This window comes from Macrosteles quadrilineatus, unplaced genomic scaffold (assembly GCF_028750875.1).
Source record: "Macrosteles quadrilineatus isolate MER2022 unplaced genomic scaffold, UCM_ALF_1.0 Scaffold_8__2_contigs__length_117827958, whole genome shotgun sequence".
Lineage (NCBI taxonomy): Eukaryota > Metazoa > Arthropoda > Insecta > Hemiptera > Cicadellidae > Macrosteles > Macrosteles quadrilineatus.
In genome coordinates, this window is record NW_026542601.1 from 77911041 (window position 1) to 77931700 (window position 20660).

Sequence of the window (20660 nt, forward strand, 5' to 3'; positions counted from 1 at the left end):
TAATTATTGTTGATTTTACTAGCTTATCTTTATAAATAGTTTGTTGTTGACTTATATACGTACAATTAAATAATTATCCATAATAAATAAACTCTTGGTCACAATTAATAATTTATGTTTATTAGGTCACTTAAGTTTACACCCTTTATATAATATACACCCTTTGTTATGTTAGCAAATCTTTATAACAACACTGACTATATGTTCTGTAACATTATGCATTTTTCAGGGTTGGCAAAAGAATATGTAGTGGTACATTAGTTTCTAATTAACTAGTTATTATTTTTATTGTTATACTATATAATTTTTACAGTTAGGTTACAGCTAATGCAATATGATTGAATTTAATGAAAATATAAACGTGTTTATTACCAGATTCACATTTGCTGCCAATCCCCTAAACAGCAATATCAGAAACACCGGAAATTCCTTTGAAACATATATGACAATTACATGCAATAACGATAACTAACTAATCGTAAGTACTTAACATCAATAGAGTAGAGTAAAAGAGATGGTATGCGGTAAATTCCATTCCATTGGTTTTGAGTAAAAAATGTTATTATAATTGTTTGTGGAAGAAGGAGAATTTTACTGTATTAAGGAAAGTTAAAGGTAAACAAATACACATTCAATTTTTTTTATGAAACGAAAGTGTTTTACAGACTTGTAGCATGTGCGATTTAAACAGTCCACTTCAGGCTAGCAGCCATCTTGGATAATTTCAAACAGCTGCTGAAGAGTTAATTGTCATCCAAAATATGTTTTTAAACACCAAAGCGGTTATGATTTAAATGTTTAATGCACTGCGAGATTATTGAAGTTTTCAAAGATTTTCATCCAATTAACATGAAAGCCAACGGCCATCTTGGATTTGCCCGTCATAAGAGCAATGTGAATTTCTTTAATTTCAAACAGCCGCCGAAGAGTTATTTACCATCTAAAAATATTTTTTCAAACACCAGAGTAATTGTAATTTTAATTTCTAGTGCAATGTGGGATTAGAATTTTTTTTGTAATTTTTTTACTTGTTTTATGAGTTAGAAATTCCAGGCTCCAAGGTCTCTTAAATGTTAATTTTTATAGAGACTACTTAGATGTTTTAAAATGTTTTTTTGTAGGTGAATAGGGTACAAAAATGCATAGTGTTTGTCTGGTAGAACGTTTACTGAGCATCTCACACATGTCTGAAGATTAACACATCTTGTACCGAATAGGTATTGTTTAAATGCTACTTATATTTATGTGCTGTACATTTAAATGTACCCATTAATGCATGTGTTTTCACAAAATAAAAGGTTTAAAACAAAAGTTAAAGCAAGCGTTATTGCAAAATTCGTTTAGAAAAAAATCATAAAGCCTCTGATTCTTACTGATTTACTTTGAGCCAAACAAAGACGTTTTGATAATTATAATTAATTAAAGAACAAATAAAAGTAATTCTCATACAAAACTTACAATTATGTATATAAATCGATCAATTAGTCTGTTCTACAATAATTTGACATTGTATCCAATAGAATGTTTTAATTGGTCACTATCATACTTACCAACATATCTTGACTAAGTTAGTTGTTGTATAAACGATATCATAAAAGTATAAAAAGTATGTTTTACACAAAAAAGGAAGCTATGGTATTTATCTTTTACGAAACAAAATTCAACATTATCTTATGAATAACTGTTCAGAATAAAACGAGTTTACAGTATGTGAAAATTACAAAAGAAATTAACTTTAACTATTAGCAACTTACTAACACTTTTTTGTTCAACATACTTGGCATAAATCATGGAAGTTTGAAATTCCAGTAAAAATTATCATATCACTTAAATTATGGTAGTTGAAAAGTTGGACGAGTTTCAAGATGAAATATTGCAATCAGTCTGTCAAAGCTGTGTCCGCTTAACGACTTGATCACTAATGTTCTCTAGTCTCTACTGCAAAGATTTGTAGGAACAATTATTTGAGTATGTGTGTCACTGGATTTTAACCGTAGGGTGAACGTAAAATTATAATTCATGTTGTACTAGTCAGACTTAGTTCATTTTTAGACTTAACTTAGTTTTTTCTTTTTCAGTCAGAAGGTTTTCATGATAATGGAACAATTAATTATGTCAGAAAAATCCGTTAGTTTTAATAGGAGAAAAACCTTCGAATCATAATAAATGTTTTTCCTGGGAACAAGGTAATTTTTGTCTGGTGGTTTGTTTACCGTAACTTACAATTTCTAAAGGTTAGCCTTATTATTAAATTAATTAACCTTATTATTATTATTAAATGTAGTAGTTGAGGTAATACATTTTCAAACTTAATTTTGAGAAGGTTTAAGTTTGTGAATACAATATATGAGTCATAATGAAGGTGATATGAATAAAAATTAAAGTTATGAGATTAGTTGTTAGTTTGAAAAGATTTTATTGTGTATTTAATTGATTTTAATTAATATTTTCACCGACTATTGTAATAATTTTACTAAATGATTAATAAAAACAAAGAATTGAGGGGAAATAACTAAAACTCTTCTTTAAAATAAGTATGAAGCGTTCTTTGTATTAGTAAGAAGACAAGATAAATCACAGAAAACAAACAAAAGCCTCAGTAAAAACTAAAGAAATTACCAATGTTAAAAGAATCAACTGATTCCATTTATTTAACAAAGAAAATGGCAGTTTCATTTAGTTTTATGAAAATAGACCTCATACTTTATGCAAACGAATTTAGTGGGTCAGGCTTTTTAAAACATATGGTCAACACTTGGGAAAAAGACTTTTAAAATTTAAAGATGTAATTGAATATTTTGATTGTATAATGCACACCACCATTGACCATTGATTACCCATGGTAAAGGTTGTTGACAACTTATGGGAGGAAGTATGTGTCACATTGCTGATACCGTTTATTTATATTAGTTTTTGTTATTAATATTTATATTTGTTGTTATTTGTGTTTGTGATGCAGATTCAAATAATTGAACCGATTTATTCTGTACTCTGCTAGTAATAAAATTCACCATGAATCTATTTCACTTGCTCTGTTGATAAATCGTAACTACAGTTTTTTTTAGGTCTTTCGAGTATTACAAAAAAAATTTAAATTAAAGTGCGATTAGGACAAAACTTTAAATTTAGCTCAGCACATTAAATAAGGTAACACATGGTATGCTTTTGCAGGTGATAATGACCCTGGTGATATTCAGAAATGTCCTCGTATGGTAAATGACAGTTTTAAAGTTTGTCGGAAGTTTAAAGATGAAATATGATTGTACCACGCCAGGCAGTGTTCCCTGTCTAATGGGGTGTTCACTAATCTTCTCACCTATAAATAATGTTGATGTATTTTACGACCCTTCCTTTGATATAATATACAGGGTGACTGCCGGGAACCGGACGTTTTTTAAATGAATAGTACAACCTTATTTTATATAGTAAAACTATTTAATTGTTGAATATATATTGGTGAAAACATACCATTTAAAAAAAAAAACATATGTTTTATGGAACCTTTTATCCTAGTTTGGGTTTATTTCTTATATATACAACTCTTGTGCTTGTCTTCGTGCAGAGCGACCCGGGCTTCTCATCAAAGCAATTCTCACTGTGGCGATGTTGTCTGGTGTTCTCACTGTGCTTGCTGGACCGGGTGGCTTTTTCTTTGATACTGTTTCTGTTGTTCTGAACCTATGCACTCATCTTAGCAATGTATTCCGGCTTGGAACCGTGTCATTTCGCGCAATATTAAATGGCGTCGGAAGATACGCTGTGTTTTGATAACGGATTCGCCATTTTTAATAAATGTGTCATATGCAAAAACACGATGCTGAACTGACCACTGATCCATCGTGACTAAAATGGTAAAGCTCACTCAAAACAATGACATAACCTCGATCTCCCTAGCACGTGTAGCAACAATGTAACAGCTGTTGCAAATTCGTCCGGTTCCCGGCAGTCACCCTGTATTTTATGTATATATAAATGATGTGCATTTTAGCACTGTGAAATAATATTTCTCTGATCATGTTGATTCCTTTGCCGTGCGGCTCCGGCATTATTATAGACAGTATCCCTTGCTTGTGGGGAAAAAATCAAGATTATTCCTAAGAAGCTGTATACAAACTTCTATAATGATATTTACTGGGTAGTACTTAATGACTAAGTGTATTACGTGTTTACGTGTTATATTTTTTTTTTTTACAAAAACGTGGCCCATTAGAATGATCACAAAAGACTCTACTTTTGTAACTAACACGATCAGTTTGGTTCCGATATTTTGTTTTCGCTTATATGTGCGATTATGATGCAGATAAAAAAAAAAAACATTGTCTACTTTGGCAGAAATAGAGCACTGCAACATTTAAGGCATTTAACTTTTGAGTTATCTTGATTCATAGTTTTACATCATAAATAGATAAGAAATTTTAACTCACAATACGACAGTTTGCGATCATCAATACACCAACCCGTATATTATTTGTGTAATTCAATTTCGTCCATAGTAGTCTACGAATGTCTCACAAAACGTCATACTACAATCGCTTAAAAATAACACGAGACATGTTGTACATGCTTTAAGTTGTCAGCCAACATTCAAGATGATATATTAGGTGCTTTTATAAGGGTTAAAATACCCACTTACCTTTATGTAACAGTTGTTTAATAAATAATACAAGACTTACCTAATAGCAGTTATTGCAGATACTCTTATTAAATGTTATATTTAAATAGTTGCAATAATTGAAAAAAAAATTATAATTATTTCTATTTTAATGTTAAGCTTATAGGCTAACATAAAAAAATACTGAAACGATTGACTGAAAATCTTCTGATGTGTACATGCACGAGTACAATATCCGATGTAGTTTTTGTACGATTAGACAATGCGTTGTAAATACAACATTGTACAGCATAGTACACTGCTTTTACGTTACGGAGAGCTGTTAAAACAGCTGTTCAAGTATTTTAAAACATTTTGCAACAATGTTGTCGATAAAATATTACCTTGCTTGTATCCTCTCACTTTCTACAAAGTGTTTTAATCATACGCCAAGTATCATTAAGTTGTCTGTCTTGGAAAAATGTACTGAACCATCCTTTTACCTGTACACTTCATATTGTTATTCGTTTGGAAAACTTGGCAATGTTTTACAGTGGTTTAGGTTGTATTTAATTAACATCGGTCTTAACTTACGCTTGATAGTTGAGGTAAAACTTGTAACAATTTCATTGTCAACAGGGGACCAAGAAACTTAACTGAGTCACCAGGGACCAACATCGTGGTATCTTTGGTGTTGTTACTAACCAGATTAATCAAACTTCGCCAAATCAATAATTCATCTGTGGGAAGCAGTAGACATCGTAGTCAACAATATTAAAGTAAATGTTTTTAATAACTAAACTAAATCAAAGACTTCGTACAGCATTTCGTTTATACGTACATTATTTAAATACCCAGTGTTTTATCCATGCCATGAGTTCCCAATAATTTTAAGTTATCATCTGGCTATTCGTCAATATTTTAATCGTTATTTATTTCTGTTTCAGGTAGGTTTCTGGAGTATCGTAGTGCATCAAACCTATAAAGTAAGTAAATATGTTTTGTTTATAATATTAGTCTCTTGTACTTGGTTTTTATTTAAGGTTTGACATTATTGGAAGTATAAAAGGTCTTACATCTTTTTCAAATTATTGTTTTTCATTTTCAAATTGGTTTACATTCAAATACCAACCTTGGGGAAAAATTATAAATTAGGTCTATTGTGACTTATCTTATGTAGTTTGATATTAAACTCCATCCATACGTTTCTGATAATCTATTATCATAAACCCTTGTTTCTCCCTTCAGTTACAAGTTACAGAGGTCGTCCAGTGGACGACAACTCGACCAAAAATATGCAATGTACAGACCTCTATATTTTCACCCCACTCTGTAAATAAATGTATTTGGATGTCTTCCCTTTGTTTAGATTTTTTATTTATATTTCGCCACAAGCATTGTTAATTTTTTTCGATTTTAAATTCCTTATTGTGTTTTTTTAATCTATTTTAATTTATAAAGGGTATCTGCAAACCTACAGGATAATATCTTTCCAACAGTATGCTTGGATATTCCCTTCGATGCACAAGAGCTGAGAAAAAAGGTTTTTAAGAAACATGCTTGCCTATTAATATATGTATAGATAGATAAAGTTTTAGTTTGTTTGGATTTAAACTATCTAGGATACAAACAGTAGCCCAGATAAGATGTTCACCCTGTATACTCTAAGATCAAAATTTGGTTAACGCACGTAGGTTATATCTACTAGCCAAATACTATTTCATAGATTTACATTAGACAGTAACCAGACAAGATATTTTCGTATATGTTGACTATTTCAAGATGTAATTAGGTTTCCATGGAACTAATAATCCTTGGGTTTGTGGTAGACTCAATAATTCACCGATACTCCTGAGATTGCAGCTATGTTTGGCGAACATCTACAGAGATGCTATATTACAACCGGAGGCCATGTTATTCGACTATCTAGCCAACAGATTAAGATAGAACTTACTAATTATTACTGCTAAATTAACCGATTGGTTTATATAAATGAAACACGCAATTTTCAATATGTATAAACGTAAGTACATACACAACTGTTTTAGTATTTACTGTAGGTACACATAACGAATTAAAAAGAAATTACAATATTACAAAATATAGCCTTTTTTATAAAATGTGCCAAATATATTTATTTCATACATACTATGAAATTTTGATAAAAAACACACCTCATTACCTTCCCTGTAGCAGAAAACCTAGAAAATTAATGTTATTTTAAAAGGAAATAAATCTGGCAATTCAAAGGAAATATTTTAGTGGGAATCTAGCTAAGTAAATAGAAATCAGCTAGTCTGCAGGTTTGCTGCGGAGGTATGTATACCACGTATACATACTAACAAACCTCTATGATAATTGTATTTTCGTTTCTATAAATATATTATATCCATTCTTGAAAGATAGTTCATGTTTTGACGTTACCAAAACTAACATTATGTACGATGTCTATTGTACCACATATATTGACAATAAATATATTCTTGTATACTGTTATGTAATTAGTTTAACCAAAATATGATATTAATTAAACCCTTAATGAAAACAAGCGAATAAAGCACAAATCAGGATAGATAAGGAAAACGTATGAAGAAAACAAAAAATCCACCCACACATTGTGTGCGGAAGCAATGTTTTTATCTTTGCGCTGTTTTTGTGTTTAAATATTTGCGACGAAATAATCCCTGGTTTTGTTTGTTAATGACATTCCTTTTGTCAAATAATGTATTCAGTGCTTTATTCTTTGCATCATATCTGGAACTACAAATAACTGCTGAATTCTTTACTATATATCTCATTACCTAATATTTCTGCTACGTTTTCCCTTCTTCGCTATATCCCTTTCTGAGTGTTCTGTAATTTAAAACTATTTAAACCTTGTATACAAAGTATAATAAATTGAACTCCTTTTAACTTTTTAAAGATTAACATAATTTCATCAATCTAATTACAGTATTAGTATTATCAAATGAGATGGGGATGCCACCTAGGTGCGTATTTAAACCCACATATGAATGAAGTGTGAGTGTAAAATGGAGTGTGATGATCTTTGTTGTTGACTAAGATCAGCTGTTTCATTAGCCAGAATCATTTATTTAAAGCTAGGTGATCAGGGACAGCTGGGTCCAGTTTCGAACCATCAAAAGCTACTGACTATTCTCAGAATCGAACCGGCGACCTTTTGATTGTTAGGCGAGTCCTATAACCACTCAGCTACCCAGTCAGTATATTGCATTGTAAATAAAAGTTACAACCAGGGTAATATTCATATAGAGGCTATACACGAAATGATGGACTGGTTGTTTGATGTGTTATTGTTGATTGAATATCAAGTTTACCTGGATAATCAGACCGAATTATTTGAACAGTTTTCATTGAAATGTCTCATCCGTTACTATATAAGTACACAATAACAATATTTTATAACATTATGTTGTAATTTCAGGTATCGGAAATCTTTTCAAAAAGAACTTTCATTGCTTAAACATTAGGCCTAATTCATAAAAATTTAAAAATTTATAAAACTAAATATTTAAATTATTGTGACTTTTTATTTTGAACAAAAACAATTATGTTTGTTGTTTTAAAAGAGTTATTAAGAAAAATCGATTCCCTTTATGAGAAACAAGTTAGATGTATATAATATAATACAAAGGATGTAATTTGAGTTAAAAATCGATATAATTAATGACATATTTTAACTCTCAAATTGTATACCTATGCAAAGAGGGAAAAATAGAAATTTTTCTTAAAAGCACCTTTTTTATTATTATAAGATGTTTTTGTTTATATTGTGTTTTACTTTTGACATTAAAATATACTTTTAATTAGTTCAATTAAGAAATACTTGAACTAAGTTCAACTAGACTGTACAACTCAGTTAAGCTGATAAGTCATTTAGAATTTGTCCTTTATGTACTAAAAAAGGTTATCAAAAAAATGTGACTCTCTATAATAATACAATGTAAAAATAAAATGTATAGTTATTAGAATCGAGAAAGTGAAAAGAAAGAAAATATTTTGCTGGAAAAGTGTTGGGTCAAAGAGTAATTGATGTTTGTTATAATGAAGGAAGGATTCGAAAAAAAAACAATAGCGCTCTTCTAATGACCTAAATAATGGGGTCAGAAAAACAGTTAATTGGGCAGACAACAAAATATCACAACACGAAATAAAGTAGTTATGACGACGGATTTCTTTTAACCATCACTACCTAAAGAAGTTTGATCATTAAAGAAATATGGACAACAAGTTTATTTTAGACTTATTGTGAGACATGCAAATTGGTACAAATTGGTCAATATAGGATACGCTTAAACCAAATTACCAGAAGAAATTTTTCGTTTTGTAACTGACTGTATACCAACTATTCCTATCTACCTGAAATTTAATAGCTTTCCACTCAAAATTGACGTTTCTTCTACACTAAACTACTGCAAACCAGTACCGGATTGTATCTCAGCTGATTCTTTAACGTTTCTGCAACACTGTAATAACTGTTGTCGAAATTGCAGTATGACCAATATCAAGCGGATAAAGTTCTTACTGTATTACATAATGAATAAATTTGGAGGTAAATGTACAAACTAAAAGCCTTTGAAAGGTTCGTTGCCATCACAATAATACTCATGATATTGCTGTGTTATATGACAACATGGCAGTAAAGACAACACGAGAGAGCGATATTATGTCCCAAGTGTGTAATACAAGAACACATAAGGGTAAGCTGGACGCTGTGTACTCGCTCATGTATCAAAATTTGTGCTTTATTCAACTAGAACAAAACACTACTGCAACCACATGGTGTGTGCATTCAATGAATAAACTAATGTAATTGTGTAAAGGTAGTTGGAAAGGTGCAGTTTATCGTATTTTGCAGTTAAACACGAAACATTGACGTCTGTAGTTTACACAAATCGATTTAAAGTTCATTGAACTCTTGTTATCAAACGAATTCAAACTCATAATATTAATATAGTAAAATAAACACAGCAGACTCACTATTCGTTGTTTTCTAATATATTTTTCCAGGAGAATATTTACAATGTATTACATTAAGCGAACATTCTTGCTTGTGTTTCGAGATGTTCCTCGATATTCGTTAAATAAACATCAAAAGTATATCTTTTATTACGATATTATTTGGAAATAAAATAAGGTTTATTTCGGTTGGTTATGTGTACATCGCAAAAATTTGATACAGTTATTGGAAATAAAAAGGTTTTGTTTTGATAACTCAAAATGTAATGATAAATGGCAATTCGAAATTGCCAGAAAAAAAAACATTTTAAATGAAATAAAATCAAACAAATTATTATGAAAATGTTGATTATACATAAAAATTAAAACATATACACAATTATGGTAATATTTATGATAGTAAATACAGTCAACGGTGAAACTTAGTTATATGATAATCATTAGGATTTGAAAAATATATCAGGAGATTTTAAGCTTTCCAATATTTGACTAAATTAGTTTTACAACTAAAAATTGAAATTTTCTTTTTACTGTAGTATAACTTCAATTTCAACATCAAAAATCTTAGTTTAATAAATGAAAATTAGGCAAAACCTTTAAATTAAGTGTTCACACAATTCAAGATCTTCCTAATGACATAAGAAAACTAATTAATTGTATGTAATGAATTGTGATCACTACTCAAAAATGTTGTTTTTGTAAGTGGTTCATTTTTACCCTAGATGATTGATGGTGAAATGACGAGCCACTAATTGGGTTTCTCGTAGTTGTGGATGAAATTATAAATTATCGGAGATTTTCTTTATAATTATCACCATCTGTTGCGCCATGACAATGTATTTTTGTAGATGAATATTTTTTTAACTATACTCTTACAATGTAACAAAACAGAAACTCGATGTCCTTCACCATTTAATTATGGTTAAAATGAGCCAGTATATTTATATACCATTTGTCTAATTATCGAGACAGTACTGCGAATCATCGTAGTACTCACTAGTGCGTACGTAAATTCACACCAGGGAGTGTCGCATCCAAAGTGCATGCCTATAAATATCCACAATTCGTGACCTCCTAGGAGCTCCACCGTCCCAGTCGTTAAAAAGTGTTAAAAGGTTCATTGGAAGTTGATTGTTGAAGTTCAGAATTGATAATATGCACGTTGGAGATGAATTATCAAATTATTAAATGATTACAAATACATCAAAATAAAAATAAAATACTGTTGGTAAATATACACAATAGATAATAAACACTGAGTCTTTAAGTTGTAAAATTGAATATGGTAAACGTTGGTGTAGCAAAATTGTCAAAATGAGTATTTTGATAAACATTTCAAATGTAGTTTTTAATAAAAGTTTAAAAAAGTTTAATTATTGATTTTGTGTAATTATTAATTTCTCTTTTGTCTCGGGTTGTTTTCCAGATGCCTTAAAACTTTCGATAGTCAGACCAGTACATAAAAAGGGTGATGAAAAAGACCTCAATAACTATCGGCCTATATCCATTTTGACTGTTATCTCGAAGATTTTTGAAAAGGTTGTTTCAATTCGTTTGACAAATTTTTTAAAACAACATAATATAATATGTGAAAACCAACACGGATTTGTGAAAGATAGATCTACGACGAGTGCAATGTTTGCCCTCATTGATGACATAGTCTGCTCTCTTGATAAAGGAAACTGTTCCACGGGACTGCTTTTTGACTTGAGTAGAGCTTTTGACTCTGTTAATCATGACCTTCTAATAGAAAAATTACATAACTATGGGATAAAAGGTTTGGCGTTAAAATGGTTCAGGTCATACCTGAGGGACAGGAGGCAGTGTGTACGGGTATCGTCAGTCGATGAGCATGGATTTCTGCGGAAATTCAATTCACCTGAGCTCCCTGTCTCGAGAGGTGTGCCCCAGGGCTCCATCTTAGGCCCTACACTTTTTCTCCTGTTCATTAACGACCTTCCCTTGGGTGTTGAATCGGCCAGGACCATTCTTTATGCCGACGATACATCTCTTTCCTTGTCCAGCCCTGATGTAGAGACTCTTGAGCAATTGACCTTCTCTGAAGCCAACAAGCTAGTTCAGTGGTTTGAGAATAATCTGCTTTCGATAAACTCTCAAAAGACTCAACTTCTCAATTTTCATATCTCTGATCGATCTTCTAAGTATTTTAGTTTTCACTTGGATGAAGTTCCAGTACACCCAATAGAGAAGACACCGTTTCTTGGGCTGATCTTAGATGAGAAGATTAATTTCCATGACCACATTCAATACGTCATCAATAGGGTAAGTTCAGGGATATTTGCCATCCGCACCCTTGCAAAGCTATCTAAGCCCGATGTCATTCTTTCTGCTTATTACGGTCTCATCTTCCCTCATCTCGTGTACGCCTTGCCTATCTGGGGGTGTGAGAACAAAAGAACTCTATTTTTATTCCGCCTTCAAAAGAGGGCAATCAGAGCCATCTTTTCAATGAATAGACGTCAGACTTGTAAACCAGTTTTTCTATCATCCGAAATATTAACGTTCCCATGTCTCTACATCTACAAGACATTATCCTTTCTGCACCAAAACACTGGCAAGTTTAACACTCCAACAGACCATCATTATAGTTTGAGATCCACAAATACCCTCCCAGTTCCTAGACACCACACTTCCTTCTTTCAAAACCATCTCCGATATAATGCAATAAAAATGTTCAACCATCTTCCCTCTCACCTCAAAGCAGTATCAAACCATCTGAAATTTAAAAAAACCCTAAAATCTTTTCTTTTAAAAAAAGCTTATTACAGCGTCCGTAAGTTCCTGGCTGACGGCTAAAATAAACTATCAAACTTGTTTGATCATAGGTATCGTTAGTGTAAGAAAAGAACAGTTATTATTTCTTATTTAAGTCAAGAAACTGTATGTTTTGCTAAATGACATGACCAATGCATGTAATTGTTATTTTTGGTTAAATAAATGAGTTATTGAGTTATTGAGTTATTGTGTATGGCGTTAAAGTTTTTTTATTTACTTTTTTACTGTTGCTTACGGCCCCTTTGAAATAACTTTCTAGCTATATATGTATTATTAGTAAATTAGTTGAAAAATCATCGTTTCTATATATACAACATAAAATGCCTAGTTTACTGCTGGAGACATTCGAGACTGTGGACCATTCTGAATAATTTAACAAGCAATTAGGCTGGAATTTGCGGCATCTTTGAGATTAGACATGCCTAAAGACGGACTGACTAAACTGTGGAAATCGCAAAATTGCTTCAAAGTTAACCAGGCCTAAATAATGTTATCAGAGGGTTTAAAACTAAGGAATAACAGGCACTTCAATTGTCTTGAGTTGTGCATAAAATATGCAATAATTTACAAACTTTCTTTTACTTAATTACTATGATGATAATTTGTTGGTAAGTGCTTAACTCTGTTCACGGAATTTCTGTTTAATTTATAGAGCAGAGGCATTAAACAACTTATACACAACAACTTCAGTTTTATGTATACATGATGTTTTTGAACAATAATTTTAATATCTAAAAATAACTTAAACTTTGGTTTCATTCCATGTTTCTATTGGTAACCTCAGCCTCAAACGTTATGTTATTTATATTTTAGGGAATACAGTTCGTAGAAACCCAAGGTTAGTAAGCAATGATAAAAAGGAGTTAGTTAGTTTTTCATGTTAAAGGAAATATATTTAAGGCAGTCGGTCACAAAATAAACACATTATTAGAATGATTTAGGAAATAATAATAATAATTTATACAAGGTGTTTCCAAATTGTCTGGACATTTTCTGTACTTGTTCCTTGTGCTAAGACAAACATAATATATATATAAGTATAAGTCTAAAATGCCTAGATTTCTGTTTGTTGGTCTGTTTGTGATTTTCAAGAATTATTTTATATCTTGGGAAATGTTTAAGACAAAAAATTCAAAATTGGTAAAAATATGTATTTTAGTAGGTAAAAAGAGCTTACAAAGTCTCGTTCCAATATCTCAAGCCGTTTTAATATGGCGGCCATTAAAATATTTAATGAAAAATTTCATGTAAACCGTAAATATTAAGGACAGATTTATACCAATTTTGAAATTTATATCTCGAAAAATACCCAAGATATAAAATAATTCTTAAAAATCACAAACAGACCGACATACAGAATTCTAGGCATTTTATACAGATACTTATCCAGGATTTTATATTGTTTTAGCCCAAGGAACAAGTCTAGAAAATATTTCCAGAAAACTTGGACAATTTTTTAAACACCCTGTATGAAAAGAAAACATAGCGATTTTAAACTCAGAATTATAGCGTAAGGATTTTACCACTCAAAATAGTAATCATATGCAAAATACTCCAAATCATGAGCACGTTCACAGTTATATAATCACATCTCATTGGAATATGACCTAGTTTCTCGAGCCAACACCCTTACAATACTGAATATTTAAAGTCTCCGCGTACTTCATACATTTAAAATGTTAGTTTGTAAACAGAATAAGTGTTTAGAACACCAAATTATATATATTCTAAATTCAGCATATTCGGGAGTTTCCCCTAATGTAGTGTTTATTGTGTCACGTTATGAGTTAGTAAGACATTTTAGGAGCCAGACTCATGGAGGGAGGAGTGTAGGTATACCCAGGTTTAGTATATAGTAAACTTTATAATATATATCTATGTAATATAAACTATATACTAACCTTGGGGCATATCATTTTAAGGAATACTAGGCATAACTTTGTTGAATCACCATATCATTAAAAGAATAATAAAATGTTTTACATCTATTTTAAATAACTATTAGGTACCATACTTTAGTTAGTTGTAATTTAATAACTAGTCACACTGAATTTAATATTTAATAAATATTCACACTGAAAAGTATGACGTTTTACAATATTCGCTGTGAAAAATGTATTACTTAGGATGACCTTAAATACTGATGTTTGCCTTTTTGGTCCTTTGAGAAAAATGTCTTTTAGGAAATAATGTCTATCCTATTTGTCATAAGGACATTAACCATATCTTCCAAAAACATGTCAATAATATATGTTAACAAAACTACGATAATTTTTCATGCTAAAAGACTTTACAAAATATCTGACGTGTCAATCACCTCTTACGTAAAAAGGAAACTACAGTATGATAGAGTAATATACAAATTAAACAAATTAAGCCTCAACGATAATTATTCTATTTAAAATGCCTTTTGTATTTTTAATGAGGTTTGTAAATAAGCTCTCAGTTTTTAGGATGTTGAGACAAGCAAATACGAACGGTTAAGCTTAGAAACACTTGCTAGTTGGTGATTCATAAAGATAAATGTTGTAATAAAACGCATCCCTTGCAAAAGTCTGCGTTGGTATCTCCGCAGGGCTGTGCGTATTATCGTATTACAGACACGTGTAAAAACACATCTTTTGTTTATGTTGAATAATAACCATTGATAATTTTTAACAGCTTAATCATTCGCAGCATGCACGTTATATGTCATTAGATTTACCTATATGTGATTTACCTATTTAATAAATTTATATACTAATCCCAGTTATAAATAAAGGCCTAATTTATAAACTAGATTTTTCGTCTGTTAGAAGATTATTCGGTTAACTTAGCTTAAAATTACAACTACGAGAGAATGGATATTTTGAAAATTCTATATTTCCTCTACCTGCACATTTTAGCAAGTTATAAACAATTTTTTTTTTAGTGAAAAAGAGCCACTAAACCTTTAAAATATCGTCGACCATTACAATTTAATTACCAATAAATTTCTGTACACATTTTTCAATAACTTCAAAACAAACATTTTAGTCTTTAAAAACATAAAATGTTACATAAAAGTACACAGTCAAAATGTTTGTAACAACTATGAAAACATTAAAAAGCTTTCTGAAGTCCATAAATCAGGCAATCATTTTTATTTCGAAGTTTATTTATAGACACAGGGTACTTTGTTAGAGGATTAAAACTTATAATGAATGGAAGCCTCAGATGAGATATTGCCGCTCGCCAAAGATTTTGTTTGCGATGAATTATAGCAACATCGTAATTACGTCTTCAAATATTCTTTCATCTTGAAAACTCAAGCTTTAAGATGTTTCAGAATTACCCAATATTGTGTGTTAAAAGAAGATTCATTTCACTTTTTGTTAAAGATTTTGTTATTACTGTATTAGTCATATAACATAAAATGCATTGGATTTGTCTGATTGAACTGCTGGTAATTTTAATATATGATGATACGTAGGTGTACGCTAAATTCTATATTTAATTAAGTAAGGCGATATTTTGCGTCAAAATTTTGGGCGACGGGGAAGTCTTATAGCGACGGTAGAGGGTTCAAATTAAAGGTATATACCCCGTGACAGCGGAAAAGAATTGTGAAATTCCCAAAATTTTTACACAAAAATACAACGTAAATTATTGTTCTCGACAATAATAGCATTAGAAGCAATTTACAGCTGAGTTTTGTTTTCTTCAATACAGCTGATCGTGTCTTTTGTTGGATTTTCTTATGTTCCAGTACTCAATATTAACATTTGGAATAAATTAGTCAGTAAAAGCTGAACTTACTAGATATTATAATAAAACCACGGATGAGGTTGTCTGTTGAGACTTTTCGTTATGTCTTATAACGTTTAAATCAATTACTTTAATGTGCAATTAGCAAATATGTGTACTTTTATGTAAATTTGTTAAGTGTAAAAGCAGTAGAATTATGTGAGAAGGCTCAATACAAAGTAATTGAACCTGGGATGGCTGATAAAATAAGGAAGTTACAAAAATGTTAACAGGGAATTATATACAAAGTGATATTATTTGTATAATAAAAGCATTTTGATTGAAACACTCAATCTTTGTTTTTTTTCATGTGTTCACGACGTTTACTAAATTATATAACTTCTTTATCAGCATCTTACGTGTTATTCAATTACCAGAAAATATAAAAACACGTCAAATAACACTTGTAATAATATATTTACACTTGTACTGTTTACTCACAAGACGGTAGATACATATAAAAGATGGTAAGTGGTGATCGATTTCGATTGGACACTCCAATCATCATCAGACCCAATAGGTGAATGTTCGTGTAATTTACTATCCATTTAACCATCCACTAACCGATAATAAATTAAACATATTAAAATCCAATATAATGTTTTCATGTAGATAAACTTTAGCATTGAACACCTGCATGAATCCTCTTATAATGCTATTTACTATGGTAAAAAATGATAGTTCAATATTTTATACAGACACTGTAGTCAACGTTTATATTTAACAAACAGACAAACCAATCTCTTTATAATCCTAACTGTAATAAAACAATTATATTATAAGTGGATTGGTAACGGATAGTAATGACCAACAAATCTAAATAGTGAATGCTGTTAGTCCCGTTTGTGAGCGGATTGTCTTCTAGCTAGTCCAATAATAGACCACTCAACATCTGTCATTTGGATATTAATTAACTATTCTGTGAAAATTACGTTAGATAAAGGGTGTCCCACGAAGAGGTTTAAACGTTTGATTTTATATTTCTTGCCCATTAATTAATCAACATTTTGAGAATGTACACAATGTATAAAGTAGGACTTAAAAATATTCTGGAAATTATGGCATAATGAATTTGTATTAAATTAATTAGTTTATTATTATTAATTAACTGGGGAGAGATCACAGTTTTAATACTTTTGGATCTACTTGTAGGTTTTTTATTAGGCTATGTTCTAATTTCCTGATGAAAAACCTCATTTCCATAGAATGTTAGGCTATAATACAAAAATTTCACAAAACCAAAAACTCCACTTTTAATGTTATAAAGTATCTGTTTTCAATATGCCACCATTCGTTTTTACAAGGGGTAGGGAGCTGTAACTTTCCCAGAATATGTTTAAAATCTACTTAAAAAATTTTGTAAATTTTAAAAATGTTAGGTCTATAAACGGGCAAGAAATAAAAAAAAAGTTTAAACCTCTACGTTGGACACCCTGTAAATTCATTTATATACACAACCCAAACGTTGAATTTTAAATAATTACTTTAACTCATGTAGACCGTTTATATGATTTGTTTGAAAATGTTACGTGCAAAAGATGACTCGCTTTTTAAATAGAAAAGAATCCCTTATTATTCATGATAATGTGTTTTTTATTCAAAATAAATAAATACATGTAGGCCTACTGTATATTAATATAACCACACATATATAACATGACAGACTCTTCTGGTCTGCTTATGGTAAATTACATTATTTTTCTAAAAGTTTATTCCAAGTCATTCTTAGTTCTTTTGGAAGGTAAAGCTAAGTTTGACCACCCTCACTAACAGGCTTACCAACTTAGGTTCTTGTCAATTTCACCAACTTCTTCGACAGTTAAAATCACTCATTTCCATGTCCGAAGATGATTATTCCAACGTTCCTACAAAAAAAAAGATGCATAATAGCATTTAACTTATTTTTGGCTTTGTATCTTTCAGAAATGTTAACAAGTTTTATCACATTTTCATAGATGTATTAAAACTTATTTGCATTAAATTTATTTATGCATATACCATTTATGTTTACATGCTGAAAATTACAATTTGTTTTCCGTTTACTACGACAAACTTAACGAGAACAATATCTGTTCGCAATAACTGTGAGTATAAAGTACTTGAACTGACGTTTAAAGTGACATCTCTGAAAAATAAATTCACGTTTAGAGGTTGTCTTCTTCAATTTTCTTCACATAAAGCGTTTAAATTTAGCGAAAATACCTTGATAAACTTCGAAGATTTTAATAAAAATATTATATTGTGTTTAAGTTATGCAATTATGGTGAGGGACAAAGCAGTAGATATTAATATAGTTGTCCGGCTTTTAATTAAGGAAATAGTAAATAATGTTATCCCTATTGAATTTGTTTAAAGCTAAATACTGCCAGGATAATGAGAATGTAAAATTGTTATTTAAATTTGGTATTCTTACAATAACAAAAGTTTCAATACTAATTGTATTATCTTATATTATACCTTTTGGAGCAGCAAGTTGATGAAGTTTTTTATTAGACGGTTAAAATCTAATAGCAGATACGTTACATGTGTTTTTAGCCTTTTTCAGTATCATTTAAATTTCATACAAAAAAGTAGCTAAAGAAATATTGTACAAAATGTAATTACTGTTCTAGGAACTTGGATTATAACGTTTTCAAAACTATTAAGTTTTTTCACAAAATAAATCTTTATACTGATGCAATTTGTAGGTTTAAGAAAATGTACTTCAAAACACTTTCAACATAAATGTGGAAAGCTCAACGCATATATAATACTATACGGTTGTTTGATAAAATCTGAAATGGTGCCCCATTTTGAGCAACAATAGTTGATTAGATTACTACAAAAATGAAGAAAATTTAATATTTCATGATTAAATTATCTTTTAGGTCCAATAATATTCCAGATAGTAAGTGTAATACATTTAGTTGAAAACCAGCAACTTCAAAAGCAGAATTCAATTTACATTTCAATAGCATCATAAACTGCACTATTTTGTTTGCATTTTCGTAGAAGGTAGACAATTTATCTGCAATTCCAGTCTATAACCAACTCATCTCCCTGCGGCGTTTGGCTCTTGACTGCATTTAAAACGTTTCTAGAACTCAATTTATTTAATGTAATACACAATTGCATTAGATTACTTAATAAATACATACCCTTATTTCCACGAATATTAATATGGTTCACTTTAAATAACTATAACTCCTACATTCAAATTAACCCAGTGTTTTTACCTGCAATAGAAGGAAAAGCTAAAGTAAATAAGCAAAATTTATTTAATCAATTTACAATAAATTTATACGCTATAGTTTTACCTTAGCAGCCAGTTAAATATTTGGTCGTTTTTTAACTGTCACAAAATAAGACCTAACACTTTATTTTGGTTTTATATGAGGCCAACCTTTTCTTGGATACTTCATATGTTAAAACAACTACCCATAAAACATATGGTTGTTTGAGGAAAATATAGATATGGGATTCATAATATTCGTAAAGGTGCAACTGTCAGTTTATTATTATGTCTTTAAAAATTTATGGAAATAGATTTTTTACTTTTTAGTCAGTCTTAATAGTAAGGTTTTGTAGTTAAGTATTAAAATGATCTAAATGAAAAACAAGCAACAAAATAATGCACATAAACTACATTATATTATTTGAAAAGGTTTTAATATGTGTGCAATTATTATCTATTTACTTTTATTATTATTATTATTATTATTACTACTATTATTATTATTATTGCTTTTATTTTAATACGTAAATGTTCTCTACATAACCCAAAGGAATCGTAACGGTCTGTAAAAGTTAACAACATTTGCAAAAAATTCAAAAAGAGCATAAAGATTTCTTCAAATAGATTAACTACTTCTAAGTTAATACACGTTTTTTATATTTTGTATATGATAAAGCTGTATCCAAACTAGGGTACAGTAAAACTTTAAAATGTGCTCCAATTAAAATATAAACTGGACTAGTTTATTCATGATTCAAACTAGGACTCTTCGTGTTATGCTCATAGTGTATTAGCATTATTTTTATAAAAGTATATTTCAAGTCATAAATTAGTTCTTTTGGAAGGTAAAGCTAAGTTTGACCCCCTCATTAACATGCTTACCAACTTAGGCTCTTCAAAGAGAAAATACGTTTTTATCGATCTTTTTACATGAATAAAATTATAGCATCAATGAATGATAATATTTACTTTTTAATTATTGATGAAACATTTTTACAATAAAACAATAGATTGAAAGTTTTTATGAGACGTTTCAGAGCTTATAATCTAAACTACTCGTATACACTTGTTCTAAATGAGTTCTAAAAATAACTCTCAGGGTTAAATTGATGAAAGCTACATAACTGATGAATTCGACAATTTGCTGATACAGAAGACGATGCTGAGAGAGATCGCTGTTTTATAAATCTATGGAAAGTTACGTTAGAATAAAACTAAATTGGCTATACGCTATTCAGGGGAATGCGAAGGAGATCAATTCGATTCGAATTTTGTTCCCGATTTTGTACATTCTTATATCGACTTACCCTTGAC

At 30.2% G+C, this 20660-nt stretch overlaps 1 protein-coding gene across 1 annotated transcript in view; it reads left to right on the forward strand.

Moving 5' to 3' along the window:
• Nucleotides 1–20660, forward strand: part of LOC129001764 (protein amalgam-like) — a 177223-nt gene that overhangs the window by 140415 nt on the left and 16148 nt on the right. The gene's annotated exons all lie outside the window — the stretch shown is intronic.